The sequence below is a fragment of the Ochotona princeps genome, chromosome 2, assembly GCF_030435755.1.
Source record: "Ochotona princeps isolate mOchPri1 chromosome 2, mOchPri1.hap1, whole genome shotgun sequence".
Lineage (NCBI taxonomy): Eukaryota > Metazoa > Chordata > Mammalia > Lagomorpha > Ochotonidae > Ochotona > Ochotona princeps.
In genome coordinates, this window is record NC_080833.1 from 36,096,488 (window position 1) to 36,115,149 (window position 18,662).

General features: G+C 41.7%; 1 protein-coding gene across 4 annotated transcripts in view; it reads left to right on the forward strand.

Annotated features, from left to right (window-relative positions):
* Positions 1-18,662, forward strand: part of MAST2 (microtubule associated serine/threonine kinase 2) — a 200,113-nt gene that overhangs the window by 38,336 nt on the left and 143,115 nt on the right. The gene's annotated exons all lie outside the window — the stretch shown is intronic.

An 18,662-nucleotide genomic window follows, 5' to 3' on the forward strand; every position in this document is an offset into this window, starting at 1 on the left:
TGCTGCTTTCCCAGGTCAGAAACAAGGAGCTACATGGGAAGTGGAGCAACCGTGACACGAACTGGTACCCATAGGGGATCCTGGCGCTTGCAAGGTGAGGATTTAGTCACTGTGCCATCAGGATGGGCCCCTTCCTAATGTTTTTGATGTTTGTGGTAATCTGTGTGTTGAAGGATCAGAAATGTTTTCAGTTTTCATAATCTGGCTTTGTGCCTGTTTTTCAGAATTCTTTGCCTATTTTCTGAGCTTGTGGATACTGTAGGCATTTCAGCACTAGATGGTGCCCTAAGTCAAAGTTTCCGCAAGTTCACTGTTAGTGTGTTGCAGCTGTTTATGCAAAAGGGAATTCCCCTAACCCCAGATTTGTCCCAGAGCTGCAGTAGTGTTTTTAATTTGTTTATATATTTTTGAAAGTCAGAGTTGCAGAGAAGAGGAGAGAGAGAAATTTGCTAGTTCACTCCCCCAAATGTCTGTAGCATGCAGAACTGAGCAAATCAGAAAGGAACCTCCTCTGGGTCTCGTGTGGATGTGGGATCCCTAAGACTTGGGCCATCCTTCACTGCCTTCCCAGGTCACAAGCAAGGAGCTGGATGGCAAATGTAGTAGCTGGGACACCAGCTTGCACCCACATGGCATGCTGCTGCGTGGCAAGGTGAGGATTTAGCTATCACACTAGGAAATTTAGCTGACATCTTACTCAGTCTTTCTTAAGTCACACATTGTCCAGTTCAGTAACATGTAGTTTATTTCAAGGTATGTGTAGCTCTTTTTACAGTCAAATTTAGAACATGCATCAGTATTTCATTCCTTTTTAGTGCTGAATAATATGAGGGAACTTCAAAAATGTTTGTGGGGCCCAGCATGGTAACCTAGCAACTAAAGTCCTCGCCTCACACATGCTGGGATCCCACATGGGCGCTGGTTCTAATCCTGGCCGCCCCATTTCCCATCCAACTCTCTGCTTGTGGCCTGGGAAAGCAGTAGAGGACGGCCCAAAGCCTTGGGACACTGTATCTATGTGGGAGACCTGAAAGTTTATGGCTCCTGGCTTTGGATTGGCTCAGCTCTAGCCATTGCAGCAGCTTTCGGGAGTGAATCAACAGATGAAGATATTTCTCTCTGTCTCTCCTCCTCTCTGTATATCTGACTTTCCAATAAAAATTTTAAAAAATAAATGTATTTTTAAAAGTATAAATATATAAATAAAATATAAATAATATAAAATATAAATATAAAGAAAAATCTAAAGAAAAGATAAGTTTATAGGGCTACATTGAGGCATGGTGGTTAAAAATGTCTACCTGCAATGCTGTCATCCCATTTGGGTACTGGTTTGAGTCCCATCTGCTCCACTTCTGACCCAGCTCCCTGGTCATGTGCCTGGGAAAGCAGCAGAGGGAGAGTGGGAGTGATGTTCAGAGAGAGAGAGATCTTTCATTTTCGGGTTCACTTCCCAAGTGGCCACAATGGCTAGTATGGAGCCAGGGCAAAGCCAGGAGCCCAGGAGCTTCTCTGGGTCTGTCTTATGGCTCAGGGGTCCAAACACTTGAGCTGTCTTCTGCTGCTCTCCCAGGCTTATTAGCAGGGAGCTAGATTGGAAGTTGAGCAGCCTGGACTTGAAACAGCACTCAGTGCGATGCTGGCTTACTGACTCCAAATAAGCTGTGATTCTGTTTTACATGAACTTTTTAAGTACTCTGATATTCTATTGTGTGAATATATAATATTTTAATTTTATATGCCAGTTGATGGACATTTGAGTTGTTTCTGCCTTGTGGCTATGATAAACAACACTGCTATGAAACTTGAGTAAAAATTTATATGTGGGTATATTTTTCCATTTCTTTTCTAGGTCATGTGAGAAGTCTGTGTTAATTGTTTGAAAAACTGATTTTTCTACATACTCGTCTACACTAGTGGTCCTTTTTGATTTTAGTTATCCTTGTGGGTGTGAAGTGGTATAGTTTTGATTTTGATCTGCATCTCCCTCGTGACTAATGATGTTTAGCATCTTTTCATGTATTTTTTGACATTTGTGTATTTTGTTTGAAAAAATGTCTACTTAATTGTTTGCTAACTGCAAAACTTGAGTATTTGTTTCATTATAAATTTAGGAAAAATTGCTTCTTTATACTTGAATCCAGTTATAATTTGCCTTCGGTGACTATGTTTCTGCATCTGTAGATTCAACCAAGGACTGAATATATTTGGGGAAAACTTTCCATAAAGTTCCAAAGAGTAAAACTGAATAAAAAATGTTTTATTTTCTTTTTAATATTGTTCATATAATTGAGAGGGATATACACACAAGTGGGCCTCCAGTTAGGGTTGGGGAGGGTCAGATATGGAGGAAAGTGGATGGGAAAAATGTTTCTTTTTTTTTTAATTTTTAGTGCAAAGTCAGATATGCAGAGAGGAGGAGAGACAGAGAGGAAGATCTTCCGTCTGATGATTCACCCTCCCCCAAGTGACCACAACAGCTGGTGCTGCACTGATCCAAAGCCAGGAGCCAGGAACTTCCTCCGGGTCTCCCACACGGGTGTAGGAACCCAAGGCTTTGAGCTGTCCATGACTGCTTTCCCAGGTTACAAGCAGGGAGCTGGATGGGAAGTGGAACTGCCGGGATTAGAACCGGTGCCCACATGGGATTCCGGCGTGCTCAAGGCAAGGACTTTAGCTGCTAGGCCACGGCGCTGGGCCAGGAAAAATGTTTCATTTTTTTTCTCCTAGGCCCACATGATAAGAAGGGCAGGAGGCTGCTCCTTGCTGTTAAATTATATCAGTGCCTGTGGATGGGGGATGGTCATTTGATGATGGTTTAGAACCCACTAAAGTGGAGCATAGTGTTCTGAAGGTGTTACTTGAGTCATTTTGATAATTCTGATGTTTTGATATCATTGTTCCAGGGTTGAGAAAATCTTTCCAAGTAATATTGGTTGGTTAAGTCCACCTTCGTGCATCCACAGACCTGGACACTTGCTGCAGAACTTGGCGAGAGGAGTTTCCCAACCTATTCTGTTTTCCATCCTCCCATGAGGCCTAGATGAGCTGGCCTAGATGAGCTGGCTGTCATGTCCCCTTTGTGATCTGGACATGCTGTCCACTGCACAAGCATCAGTGACTGAGGAGGCTCTGTCCTGATACATGCACTCTAAGGTCCGACAACACATCCTGTGATTTTTCTGAGTCCAACTGTCTAATTGGGGAGTACCCCAAGAAGCCTCCTCTGGGGTAACCTCAGTTCACCCAAGCCAGTTCTTTGTTCCTTTTCTGTCTTGTTAAAATAGTGCATTTACCCCCCCTCCCAGCAGCCCCTAGCCAGATACCTGAAAATGCTTTTTGTACTCTCACTCCTTTTCCTTATCCATTAATCCAATGAGTTGTAGCTCTCCAAATCTACACATGACCTAATTTGGCAACACAGATAATATTCCCAGTGTAAGCCACTTCTAATTATTGCAGTGGCTCGTGATTGATGACACTCAATTCAGTCTTTTTCCTTTGAACCTTATTCTTTAAAGTCTATTTTTTCAAAAATACCAATTTGATGTCTATTCTTTCTTCTTTCTTTCAGTTATTTCATTTCATTACTCCTTATCTAGCACCAGTTTTGGCCCATTTGTTAGCTTAAAACTTTCCATAGCTTCCTGTAGCAGTTATGATAAAGTAAATGATTGAATGAAGGAGGTTTAATTGAGATTATCAACCGAGGAGTAAGGAGATAGCACAAATGGAAAGGTTGGACTTCAATGCTTTTTCTCTTGAGATTGGACTGTTGGAGTCAGGAAAATTTTACTGAATTTGGCCTAATCAGTTACAAAATACTGACTGAATGTAGTTTCTTTTCCCTCCCTCCTTCCCTCCCTGCCATCTTTCCTTCCTTCCCTTCTTCCCTTCTTTCCTTCCTTCTCTTTCTTTTCAGATTTGATTTTCTCTGTATTTGAGTGAAAGAATTAGAGAGCGAGGAAGAGAAAGAGCTCTGTCATCCACTGGTTCGCTTCCCTAATAATTGCAAAGACCAGGGTTGCACTAAGCTGAAACCAGGAGTCCCAAGCTGCTTTTGGATTTCCCACATACATGCAGGGACCCAAGTACTTGGGTCATCTTTTGCTGCTTTCCTGGATGCATTAGCAGGGAGCTGGATGAGAAGTGGAGCAGCAGGGCCTCTAACTGCGCCTAAATGGGTAGCTGTCATTGCTGGCGGTAGCTGGCAGATACTGCCTCTTTACAGGGAGTAACTTTTCAGGGAATGAATCTTTTCATCATTATGTTCTAATCTGCAGTACAGTATTGTTTTTGGTACATAGTAATATATGCTTTTAAAAAGGTAAGTGACTTTTAGGATAAACATTTGCTGAATCTTAATAGCTAGTTGAATTAAAAGTTGTATGAAAAAAAATGTCCACAATATAAGGTTGATTTAGTTTGTTAGCATCAGCCTGAGTGATGTCACACAGACTTCTTATTATCCTAATCATCGTTTTAATCAACTTCTTGGACTAAAATAATAGAAATATGCTTCTCACATATGTTGATGGCATGACAGTTCTCATGTTGAAATATAAAATTTGTCAGTCTCACAAACCAAGATGGTAAGGTTTAGCAGAGAAAAACTAGGCTTTGTAAATCAAAACCCTTACTAGACTGAACTTTGAATTTTTCAGTCACTTGCATATAAAACACTTGAGAATGTTAGTTGGCTTGTAAATCCGCATTCTATGTAAATATTGACAAACTAAAGTAACTTAAATAAAAATAGTGGGATGGGCTTTTGTTGTAGCCCATAAGACCCTGCTTGGGACGCTTACATGCCATGTTACAGTTCTTTTTTTTTTTTTTTTTGAAAGAAATGAATATTATCACTTTTTAAAGATTTTTATTTTTATTGCAAAGTCAGATATACAGAGAGGAAGATCTTCCATCCAATGATTCACTCAAGTGACTGCAATGGCTGGTGCTGCACTGATCTGAAGCCAGGAGCCAGGAACTTCCTCCAGGTCTTTCACAAGGGTGCAGGATCCCAAGACTTTGGGTCGTCCTCAGCTGCTTTTCCCAGGTCACTAGCAGAGAGCTGGATGGGAAGTGGAGCTTGCAGGGATTAGAACCGGTGCCCATATGGGATCCCGGTGTGTTCAAGGCGAGGGCTTTAGCCACTAGGCCATGGAGCTGGACTTCCGTATTGCAGTTCTTGGTTCAAGTTCCAAATCTTGGTTTCAGTCCAGTTTCCTACTGATGTACACCCTGGGAGGTAGTAGCAGATGATCATTTAAGTGCTTGGTGGGTTTTGCCACTAGTGGGAGACCAGGAATGAATTCTAGGCTCCTGATGCTGTCCTGGCCCTTCCCTGGATGATGCAGATATTTGGGGAGTGAACCAGTGGATGGAACTCTCTCTTTGTCCCTCCTTTCAAGTAAGATAAAAACAAGTTAGGGAAAATTAAAAAAAAAAAAGCAAGTGAGTTTGGAATGTTTTTAGTTGTAACAAAGGCTTCTTTTTGTTGAACTCTTTATTATCACTGGTCAGACTGAATATGGTATGTCATTTTGAGTATTACATTATTATATTAAAAAATTGTGATGTCATGATATTGACGGAAAAGCATACTCAGGTCTCAGTTTCACAACAGAGATCATTTTTGTGATACCTTAATATGTAAGGATTTCTCACTACCTGCAAGTGAACCATCAGTGCTGTAGTGGACAGCAGCTGGACACCCCGTTATTCAGTTCAGTTCTGTCTAGAGAAAACCTCAGTCCCACAAGACTGCCTCCAACTCAGACACCAGTTGCAAATCTGACTTTTGGAATTCTTTTTGATTGAATACAAATGGAAATTTCACAGATGCCCTCTTTAGCTTCAGTTAATATGCTGGAGCAACTCATGGGACTCAGGAGAACACACTTACTGGTTTTGTTACTAAAAAGATATTTTAAAGGATACAAATAAACAGACAGCCGGAGATTCACAGCGTGCAATCTGGAAGGGGCCTGAGCCCAGGAGCTTTAGTCCTGGGTAGTTTCTCCCAACTACATGGGCCAGTTCCTGTTGGCTTTCCTGCAAACCTCCACATGTTCAACTGTCTAGAAGCTTTCCAAAACCTGTCCTTGTGAGTTTTTATGGATACTCCAAGGTGTAAGTAAGATTCAAGCATGGACAGCTGAAGAAATGTGAATGGATACAATGTCTCGTGCTAATTGACTTAATGGGAAAACCAGCAACCCTTGTGGTTTAGTGTTTGTGAATTTTTTTTTTCTCCTGGGTATGAAATGAGCGCCTCTGTAGGGTCAGAACTTTTTTTTGAAGGTACCATTGAGTGGTGTTTATGGTTTCATTCAGGTCTCCTCTGTGGTACAGGGACTCAAAACCTTGGGCCATCCACTGCTTTCTCAGGGTATTAATAGGGAGCTGGATTGGAAATGGAGCAGATAGGACTTGAACCAGCACACATTTAGAATGCTAACATGCAGATGAAGGCTTAACACATACTAAGGTGCTGGCTCAGAAATCTGTATATCTGTAGAGATTAAAAAGTTCTTTCAAAACTTAATTTAAGGGTGGAGTTGTGGATCTGTGACATAGCACATAAAGCTGCTGCCTGCAGTGCTAACAGACCATATGGGGGCTGATGTTGGAGATCACATTGCCCCTGAGAGAGCTTACAATTAGTGGTTTACTTCCTAGATGATGTCAATGGCTAGTGCTGGATCAGGCTTAAGCCAGGAGCCAGGAGTATTGAGCTTCAGGTCTCCCACCTGGTGTCAGGGAACCAATCATTTAGACCATTTTCTGGTACTTTTTCCCAGGCCCTTAGCTGGGGTTATATCAGAAGTGGAGCAGCTGGAACCTGAACCAGCACCTACATGGGATGCTGCTGCCATATGTAACAGTTTTGCCCACTATGCCATAAGGCCAAGCCCCCAAATTTTAAATCTTTATGAAATATTATGTATCTTTTTTTCTTTTGTTGATTTTCCATTGGTGATAAATACAAATTCCATTTCCAGGTCCAAGATCACAGAGATTTACAAATGCCTATATTTTCTTCTGTGAGTTTTATGGTTTTAACCTTATTGTAAATATATGATCCATTTGAGTCAGCTTTTGTATATAATGTGAGGTAGTGGGCCAACTGCATTCTTTTGCATGTGGGTATCTTTTTTAAATTAGAAAGCTATCTAGAGTAAAGGAGAGCACTTTAGAACTATTGGTATGAATCTGGAAGCTATGGACTAAATCACAAAAGAAAAGGCATTTAGGGGAGCATGTGCATTTGACCTAGTGCATCCCAAGCTGGAGGGGCTGGTTTCCATCCCTGGCACTGATTTATGACTCCAGATTCCTGATAGTACATCCTCCGGGAGGCAGCTGTGATAGTTTATAGTTGGGTCATTGCTGCCCACATGAGAAACCTACGTTGATTTTCCTTCTCCTGGCTTCCACCCAGGCATTTTGGGCATTCAGGGAGTGCATGGGAACACTGACTTAAATTTGCATGTGAAGGGAAAATAGCATCAGACAAGTGATTGAATTATTAAAGTTTAAAGTACATTCCCTGTCCGTAATGATTACTTTCCATTGTGTCTTCTTTTGTAAGAGGTATGTGCTTCTATCGCCACCTAGTGTCTTTTCCTGGGTACAAGAGTAACGCTTTAAAACAGATTTTGAGATGTTTTATGAGATCTGAATGATGTATTAGCAGTATAATAGATTGCTAATCATCCTTAAGCAAGTAACAAAAGATTAGATGGTAATGATTTTGCTTGAATAAATTTGGAGCTGGGTTTCATCCTGGATTATGAAATATTTTGTCATTTCTCCTGTTATAATCTGTTGTAAGGAATTGAAGGTGTATGACTTTTTTTATTTTTTTGGGGGGGAAGGGAGAGGGATGATTGACGATTATTCATTTATTTTTCTTTTTTAAAAATTATTTTTTACTGTATTTCTGACAATCTTTACATAGTTAGTTAGGGTAAAAAGGTTCAAGGGCTACAGGAAAGTGTGTAAGACTATTATTTCCATATTGTTTCCTTCAGGTATTTGAGGTTAAGGAGGTTTTAAGGGAGAAATTGAGGGAGAAGCCCCACCCAGTTTCCCACCCACCCCAGGTCCCGGATGTGGGGCATGCTCTGAGATACTTGCTCAAGTGGTTTTGATAGTTCACCAGTTTTGAATCGCTGCCAGTCTCGCCACTCCAGGCACGATGAGGTCCTCAAAGATTCCACTGATTGACATAGTCCTTCATAGAGTCTCCGTTTGCCTAGTATTTCACTGCCAGCATATAGCTGAGGTGGTTGATTGACTTGTTCTGTCTTCTGTCTTTTCTTAGTTAGGGTTCTGAGTCCGGCATTTCGACTGGGGAGATCTCAAAAGAAACTTTGTCTGAGGTGTTCCCAGTCCAGATTCTTTTATGTGCTGGCAAGCACAGGGCCCGGTACCGTCCATCACCCCGATCAGCTGGTGGTTGCTCTTGCTGTGTTTTATTTTTATTGATTACATTGCATTATGTGACAGTTTCATAGGCTCTGGGATTCCCTCACCCCTTCCCCGTGCCCTCCCCCCTTGGTGGATTCCTCCACCTTGTTGCAGCATTACAATTCAAATTCAGTCAAGATTCTTTCTTTGCAAACATGTACCAAGCATAGAGTCCAGCATTTTATTGTCCAGATAAATTCAGCGGTTTCTTGGGGAGACCATCTCTGGTCTGAAGGTAGAGCTGGCAGAATATCTTCCCAGTCAATTAAAAGCCCCAACACAACATCAACAACAATTTACAACATTATGGAATTAATTGACATGATATTGATTAACCAATATGTTAAAAAAAATGAAAGTTCTTAACCACATCCTGTGACTACTTCATTGACATTTCAATTTTAGTTTATATGCAGAACCGGCTGCTGAATGGTGTATGACTTCTAAAAATGGTGACTTAATTTCTAAAAGACATTTTAAAATTGCAGATGAATTTGTGTCATGATTGATGCCTTCATTTGTTTTATGTTGCTGAAACAAAATACTGGATAATTTGTAAAGGATAGAAATTTATTTCTCACAGTTCTGGAGAATGCAAAACCCAACAGTCAGGTACCAACATCTGTTGATGGCTTTCTTGCTGTGTTCTCACATGGCAGACAGCAGAGGAAGAGAATCTTGCTCTGCCAAGCCCTTTCTTTAGTGGCAGTAATTACTGTTATTTCATAGGGAATTTTTTGTTTATTTATTTTTTAGATTTTAATTGAAGGATAGAGTTACGGAGGGAGGGAGATCTTCCTTTCATTAGCTCATTCCCCAGATGTCTTTAGTAGCTGGAACTGGACTAGGCCAAATCTAGGAACTTGGAACTCCATATGGGTCTTGCATTTGATTGGCAGCGGCCCCAGTACTAGAGTCATCTGCTAATTTCCTAGGCACATTAGCGGGGAGTTGGATTAGAAAGAGCTGCTGGGATCTGAACTGGTACTCATATGTCATGCAGATATTATAGGCAGAGGCTTAACCTGGGGGTAGTTCCAGGATTAAGTTTCTTGCACATGAATATTTGGGGACACATTTGTACCACATGTAATGACTTCTATTTTTACTTGGCACCTGTGACCATTTTGAATACAAGTTGAGCTTTCTCACACCAGATGTAAGGCTCTGACACCATTGACAGTTTCTAGTTCCATATCTTCGCTCATTTCCTTAATGTGACCAGTATAGATTTCTTTTTTTTTTTTAAGATTTATTTATTTTTATTACAAAGTCAGATATATACAGAGGAGAGACAGAGAGGAAGGTCTTCCATCTGATGATTCACTCCCCAAGTGACTGCAACGGTTGATGCTGCGCCGATCCGATGCCGGGAACCAGGAACTTCTTCTGGGTCTCCCACATGGGTACAGGGTCCCAAAGCTTTGGGCTGTCCTCGACTGCTTTCCCAGGCCACAAGTTGGGAGCTGGATGGGAAGTGGAGCTGCCGGGGTTAGAACCGGCGCCCATATGGGATCCCGGGGCGTTGAAGGCGAGGACTTTAGCCACTAGGCTACGCCACCGGGCCCGACCAGTATAGATTTCTGTATTTTTTTTATTTAGATCTTTTTTAAGGTAGATCATATTTTTTAAAAAAAGATTTGTTTATTTTTATTTGCAAGACAGATCAGATTTATGGAGAGAAGGTGAGATAAGGATCTTCCATCAGCTGGTTCACTCCCCAAGTGGCTGCAAAGACCAGAGCTGAGCCAGTCCTAAGCCAGGAGCTACGAGCTTCTTGCAGGTCTCGTATGTGAATGCAGGGTGCCAAGGACGTGGGCCATCCTCCTCTGCTTTACCAGGCCATAAACAAGTTCCTGGATGGGAAATAGAGCAGCCAGGACACAAACTAGCGCCCATATGGAATCCTGATGTGTGCAAGGTGAAAATTTAGCTATTAAGCCTCACCAGGCCTCACATTCTATTTTATACAGCTATCTCCTGGTGGCCACTTTCTGGGACACTTGGATGGGACTTACCTGGTGGTTCCCATTGACCTCTACTTCTCGTATTGATTGTGCATAGGTAAGCTACATCTCCCTCCATTTGGCCTGGGAAAAGCGGCAGAAAATGGCCCAAATGTTTAGGATCCTGCCACTCACACAGGAAATCAGAAAGAAGCTCCTGGCCTCTGACTTTGATCTGTAAGCTCAACACTGGCCGTTGTGGTTATGTGGGGAGTGAACCAATAGATTTTTCTTTCTTAGTTTCTTCCTTTCTATAATTCTAACTTTCAAAATAAAAAAATCTGAAAAAAAATTAGTGAAACTCTGGGACAGAGAGAATTAGGGGTTTATTTGTTAGAACTGAAAAAACAGTTGTTTGAGGATATCATGTCTCTCATTTAAACCAGCTATTTGTCACATACCAGAAACATGAAAGCTCTACCCGGTACCTCTCTCAAGAGCTCAGCCTAACATATTTTAAGAAGTGACATGGACATCGTGGTTATTCCTAGTAATGTCTGCAACTGAGGAAATAAGACCATCCTTCAAAGGCCTTGCAATGTAACGTTAATATTGTGGAGGTGTGTGATTTAAATTTAGGATTTTTGGGTCTGTGAGACAAATTCCAGTTTTATGACTTGAGGCAAGTTACTTTATTTCTCTAACCTCTATTAATCTTATGTTTAGTGGAGATAATATTTGATTTCATAGTTATTGTGAACATTTAATAAGTTGACTTCTTGAAACATTTATGACATAGTCTAATAACAGGAAATATTCAGTTCTTATTTATCATAGTTCAAAGTACACGCTCAGATGTGAGTATAAAGTTCACATATATATGTATAAAAATTTATTTAATTTTTATTGGAAAGTTAGATATACTGAGAGGAGGAGAGACAGAGAGGAAGATCTTCCATCTGCTGATTCACTCCACAAGTGGCTGCAATGGCCGATGCTGCACTGATCTGAAGCCAGGAGTCAGGAGCTTCTTCCAGGTCTCCCACGTGGTTGCAGGATCCCAAGGCTTTGGACGGTCCTCAACTGCTTTCCCAGGCCACAAGCAGGGAGCTGGATGGGAAGTGGAGCTGCTGGGATTAGAACCAGGGCTCGTATGGGATCCCAGTGCATGCAAGGTCAGGACTTTAGGTGCTAGGTCACCATGCCGGGACCCTGCCCTTAATTGTTTAAAAAAGATGTATTTCATGTATTTGAAAGGCAGAGTTACAGAGAGAAAGAGGAGACAGATTTTCAACCCACTGGTTCATTTTCCTAATGGCCGATACAACCAGGGCTGGGCCAGGTGAAGTCAGGAGCCAGGAGCCAGGAGCCAGGAGCCAGAAGCCAGGAGCTTCATCTGAGTCTACTATGTAGATACAGTGGACCAAGTACCTGTGCTATCCTTCGCTGCTTTTCCCAGATCATTAGCATGGAGCTGGATCAAAACTGGAACAGCCACGCCTCAAATCAGTGCCCATAAGGAATGTCTACATCCCAAGTGTTGGTTTTATCTGCTTTACCACTGTACTTTCCCCAAGGCCTTAATTTGAAAGCAAATCCTCAGAAAAGGCATATAGCCTTAAAATACTAATGTCCCTCATTAGAGTGAGATTCTGAGTTCCAGTTCCTGATTATTCCAGCTTCCCTTCCAGGCAGGTTTTGGGAGGTAAAAGTGATAGCTTAAGTAGTTATTTTCCTGACATAATTCTGTGCTTAGTCATTAGAGGTGTGATCTAGTGAATGTGAGTGCTCCATCCCTCTGTCTGCAAATATATAATAAAAGAGGAAAATCTAACTAATACTATCCCCAAAGGTACAAACATTTAAAAATATTTTACTTATTTTTTTAAAGAATTTATTTGACAGAGTTGGAGAGACACACACAGAGAGATCATCTCCATTTGTTCTTTCACTTTGCAAATGTCTGCAGCAACTGTGGCTGGGTCAGGCCAGAAACAGGAACGCGGAACTCCATCCAGGTGTTTCATTTAGATGGCAGGGGCCCAAGTACTTGAGCCATTGTCTTTTGCTGCCAGGTGCTTAGCTGGGTTGGAAGTGGAGCATCCAGGACTAGGACTGGTGCTCATATGGAATGCCAGCTCTGCAGGCAGTGGTTTAACCCAGTTTATCACAACACTGATTCCAAAATACATTTATTCTAATGTTTTGTCTCCCTTTTATAGTCCTCTGCCCAGATAATTGGTACTTTTTTTCATTAATTTACCTATGACTTTACAACATTCTAGCAAGTTTGTTTCCCAGTAAATAATAGTAATAAATGATCGGTAAATAATTGCCTTGATAGAAGGAACTTAAGGTGAAATTTTGCAAATTAGATTCAAGACAGATCCAGAATCAAACGGGTCACTTTAGGGGAATAAATGTTATTGTGTCACCAGAATTAAATACCTGATGCAGGCTTCCTAGGAAGAGAGGTTTATTTAATTCACAGTTTTAGAGTTTCAAGTCAAAACTGAATTGTCTCCCTAGTTTGTCCTTTGATTAGGACCTAATGGGCAGTGCCGTCACAACATGATAGAAGTACATGTGAGAAGCTGAATCACATCTTGAACTAGAATCAAAGGGAAAGGGAAATTCATTTCTTTTTGTTTGAAAAGGCAGAGAAGAAGAAACAGAAATATCTTACATTTGTTATTTCACTCCCCAAATGACCACAACAACCAGAACTGAGGCATTCTGAAGCCAGGAGGCAGGAACTTCTTCTGGATCTTGCACGCAGGTGCAGGGGACCCAAGAACCCGAGCCATCCACTATTGCTCTCCCAGGCCATAGGCAGGGCACTGGAGGGAAACTGGAGCAGCTGTGGCAAGAACTGGCACCCATTTATGGTGTCGGTGCTGCAGGTATAGGTTTCACATGTTATGCTGCTGTGCTGACTTTTATAAGCCTTTTTTTAAAAATTACTTATTTGAAAGGAAGAATTTCAGAGAGAAGGTGAGGGAGGGAGAAAGGAAGACATACAGAGATCCATTTTCCAGCCACTGGTTCACTCCTCCAGTGACTGATATGACCAGACTTCATCTGTGTCTCCTTGCTCGTGAGTGGCAGGGGTAACAAGTACTTGGAATACCCTTCACTGTTTGTCCAGGCCATTAGCAGGGATCTGCATTGAAAAAGAAGTACAGGAGACGTGAACCCGTGCTGACAATGCAGGCAGTGGTTCTATCTGTTATGCCGTAACGTTGGCTCCTCATAGATCTTTTTTGATTCCTATGTGCCGGCTGTTGTACTGGTACACAGGGAATAAAATAGATTTTGTGTTTTAGCAAGCTCCCAAGCTTTCGGGAGGAAGAGAGGCTTATAAGCAGGGAAAAAACAAAAAAATGTTGTAGGGACAGGAGAGAAAGTGCTTATTGTTAGTGAGTGTCCTGTTACTGGCTCATTGAAGTGACCAGGCCGTTAGTATTTGCTGTTCTTTTAAGCAATGTAAATTTGTAGCATATTTTGTTTGTGTTTAAAGGAAAAAGCAACTAGTATTTTTAGTAAGTTAGATGCTTTACACATGTTGTATGTGTGTGTATGTGTGTTATCCATGATTGTGATTTTTCATAGTGTACTAGTATTAAATGGTATTACCCCTATGCATTAAATGGTAATGTCTGGGGAATTAATTATGAATAAGAATCCACATGCAGAAACAAGTTATTTAATTGTTCTATGTGAGAATTGATTCCCTTTCTGCCTTTTTGATTTGGTCATCTTTGGCAAATATTACTACTTTTTACTCACATAGGAGTTAATTGATTTTAGAAGGGGGAAAATGCAAACCTGATTCTTGTCTTTGAGGAATTTAGAGCTTCATGAGAGTGGCAGATACTAATATTTTCAAAGGAACAAGTAAAGAATTATAAATCAGTATGGACTCAACTATTCAACTATAAATGGCAATGAAAGATTAAAGTTGCACCAATGTTGTCAAAGAACTACAGTGTTTAAGATATATTTTACTTCAAATGAAATACTTGTGTCTGTGAACTTAGCATTTCTGTGAATTTATAGTCCATGCTCTTTACAGTGACTTCTGAAAGCAAAACTTGGGTAAGATTATTTTATTGTGTATTCTGTAGTTCAGTTTAGGTTCCCAATTATGCATACAAATGTAAATTGTTACAGTGTGCCTGTTAAAGGTCTTGTGGGCATCTGGTGCAGTCTTGTATCTTTGGAAGATTCTAGTTTTTATCATCAGCTGGTGTGTGCAGTCTGTTAGCTGTGTGGCATTGAAGGGCTTCGGTGGTTTCTTCCTCACTAGCTCATTGGCATTTTAGAATGTTAGTTTCTTTCTTTTTTTTTTTTTTTTTAGGATTTATTTATTTTCATTACAAAGTCAGATATACAGAGAGGAAGATCTTCTGTTCAATGATTCACTCCCCAAGTGACCTCAACGGCCGGTACTGCGCTGATCCGAAGCTGGGAACCAGGAACCTCTTCAGGGTCTCCCACACGGGTGCAGGGTCCCAAAGCTTTGGGCCGTCCTCTACTGCTTTCCCAGGCCACAAGTTGGGAGCTGGATGGGAAGTGGAGCTGCCGGGATTAGAACCGGCGCCCATATGGGATCCCGGGGCGTTGAAGGCAAGGACTTTAGCTGCTAGGCTACGCTGCCAGGCCCTGAGTGTTAGTTTCATACAGCAGAGAATAAAACATATTTAGAGCACAGGATGCAAAATTCTTTTTGTTAAAAAATTGTCATAAAAAACCTCTTAGGGCTGGCACTGTGGTGCAGTAAGCTAAGCTTCTCCCTAACGTGCTAGCATCCCATTCTGTGCCAGTTTGAGTCCCCAGTTGCTCTACTTCTGATCCCACTCCCTGCTTATGGCCTGAGAAATCAGGGTCTAAGACTTCGGGACTCTGCCATCCATGTAGAAGATCCCAATTCCTGGCTTTGGATTGGCTCAGCTGTGGTTGTTGCAGCCATTTGGGGGAATGAACCAGTGGATGAACAATCTCTTTTTGTGTCTCTGTAATTTTGCCTTTCAAATAAAAATAAAAAATAAAAAAAACCCCTCATATTTATATGTGGTGGTGTTCTGCTAGGTACTTGCCTACTATTATAAACAGAGATTGGCTAAAGAATAGTCATATCCTTGCCTTAGAGTTAATGAAGATTGTTTTCACATCAGATAGCATTTCTTAAAGCAGAGTGAATTTTTGAATGGAATATATATATTTTTAAAGATTTTATTATTATTGGAAAGCCGGATATACACAGAGGAGGAGAGGCAGAGAGGAAGATCTTCCATCTGATGATTCACTCCCCAAGTGAGCCTCAACGGGCCGGTACGTGCCGATCTGATGCCGGGACCAGGAACCTCTTCCGGGTCTCCCACATGGGTGCAGGGTCCCAAAGCTTTGAGCCGTCCTCGACTGCTTTCCCAGGCCACAAGCAGGGAGCTGGATGGGAAGTGGAGCTGCCAGGATTAGAACCGGTGCCCATATGGGATCCTGGGGCTTTCAAGGCAAGGACTTTAGCCGCTAGGCCACGGTGCCGGGCCCTTGAATGGTATATTTTCTGTGCAAGTAAAAATAATAGCATTTGTGAGTTATGACCTGTATGGTGGGAACTGTGTTGAGTGTATGAAATGCTTAGTTCAGTTAATTCTTTTTTTTTTAAGAATTATTTGTTTTGATTGCAAAGTCAGATATACAGAGAGGAGGAGAGACAGAGAGGAAGATCTTCCATGCGATGATTCACTCCCCAAGTGAGCGCAACGGCCAGAGCTGCGCTGAGCGAAGCCAGGAGCCAGGAGCTCTTCCTCGTCTCCCATGTGGTTGCCCGAGCCCAAGGCTTTGAGCCGTCCTCCACTGCTTTCCCAGGCCACAAGCAGGGAGCTGGATGGGAAGTGGGGCCGTTGGGATTAGAACCAGCACCCATGTGGGGGGATCCTGGCATGTTCAACGCTAGGACTTTAGCCACTAGGCCATCACGGCCTGGGCCCAGTTGAGTTCATTTTTATACCAACTCTGTGTAAATGGGTACAATTTCTCTACCAATGTATACTTGAAGAGGTTAAGTAACTTGCTTAAGTTTTTCACAGTGGTTCAGGATAAAAGTATGGTGTGAGTTCAAATCTCTGTCTCTATACAGCTGGTACTCTTAAGCTCTCTGGTGTACTGTATCCTAATAGACATTATTGGTATAAGTTTACCTCATGATAGCTGTATCAGAAATATTTATTTTCTTAAATCTACATAACTATGTTAAAACTGTGTGTGTGTGTGTGTGTTTGTGTGTGTGTGTATGTTTGTGTGTGTGTGGGTATATTCATTTATTTGAAAGGCAGAGTGACAGAAACAGGGAAATGGGGAAGAGAGAGAGACGAACAGAGAGAAAGAGACAGAGATCTTCCATCTGCTATTTCACTCCTCAGATGCCTGTGTCAGGCCTGGGTCATCTTGAAGCTAGGAGCCAGGAACTACATCTGGGTGTCCTACTTGGGTATCAGGAACCCATGCACTTGGGTTCTGCCTTCTCAGACACATTAACAGAAAGCTGCTCTTAAGCAGAATAAGTGAAAACTGGACTGGCTACTCCATTGTGAAATGCCAGCATCCCAAATGGCTGCTTAACTCTCTGTGACACAGTAGTCCCCACAAGTTTTCTAATTTTGCATATACTGTGCGATTTTTCATAAGTCTATTTTCCGGACTTTCACTAATCCAGTGTGACAAATTTTTTCCATTTTTTAATTTTATTTTTGACAATCTTTACATAGTTAATTAGGGCACAAAGGTTGAAGGGCTATGGGAAAGTGGGCAAGACTATCATTTCCACATTTTTTTTTATTTATCTGGGGTAAAGGTGGAGATAAAGGGAGAAGCCCCACCCAGTCTCCCACCCATCCCAGGTCCCTGATGTGGGGCATGCTCCGAGGATCTTGCTCAGGTGGTTTTAATAGTTCAACAGTTCTGAATTGCTGGCAGTCTCGCCATTCCAAGCACGATGAGGTCGCTGAGGATTCCTGTGATTAACATAGTCCATCTTAGAGTCTCTGTTTGCCCTGTTTTTTATTATTATTATTATTATTATTTTTTTTGTTTGTTTGCCCTGTTTTTTACTGCCAGTGTATGGCTGGGGTAGTTGATTGACTTGTTCTGTTCTCTGTCTTTTCATGGTTAGGGATCTGAGTCCGGCAGTTCGATTGAGGGAACTTCCATTAATCCAGTCTGACAATTTTTATTTTTTTAATTTTTAATTTTTTTTCAAACTCACACACAAGAATCAGGTCTGGGATCATCTCAGATAAAGTTTCTTTGAAGATCCCTCCAACTGAACTGCTGATCTTAGAACCCCAACCATGAAGAGACTGTCAGCCAGTGTACTCTGAATAGGTTTCATTGCGATTGGAACTGAGAAATTGGCAGCAATCCAGAACTGATGAACTATCAAAATTGTTTGAGCAGGACCCTCGGAGTGCGCCTCCCGTTGGGGATCTGGGATGAGTGGGAGGTTGGGTGGCGCTTTTCCCTTTGTTTCTCTCCTGACCCCAGATACAGGGAAAAATGATAATATTAGTGTGGAAACAATGGTATTAACCACTTTCACCCTGTAGCCCTTGACCCTTAATCAATTAAGTAAGATTATTAAAAAATAATTTTAAAAAATCTATTTTTATTTTTATTGCAAAGTCAGATATACAGAGAGGAGGAGAGACAGAGAGGAAGATCTTCTGTCCAATGATTCATGCCACAAGTGACTGCAGTGGTCCTTGCTGCACTGATCCAAGGCCAGGAGGCAGGAACTTTCCTCCAGGTTTTCCACGTGGGTGCAGGGTCCCAAGACCCTGGGCCGTCCTCTACTGCTTTCCCAGGCCACAAGCAGGGAGCTGGATGGGAAGCGGGGCCGCTGGGATTAGAACCAGTGCCCATATCGGATCCTGGCACATTCAAGGTGAGGACTTTACCTGCTAGGCCATGGCGCTGGGCCCAGCAATTTTTATTTTAACTGGAATATTTAGTCTATTAAAGCTTTTTTGGTGCTGCTGCATTCTTATTTTATCCTTTTGCTTATCTTCTCTGTGTTCTTGTTTTCTTTTGTATTGGTTGGTTATTATTTTCCCTTTTTGCACCTCCTATCTACAACTATTTTAGAATGTATACTCTGGTTTTTTTTCTTTTATAAGGTTAGTCTTCTAGCCTGATTAAGTTTTGTTGTCTCTCCCAAATAGCATTATGAATTCCTTTAAG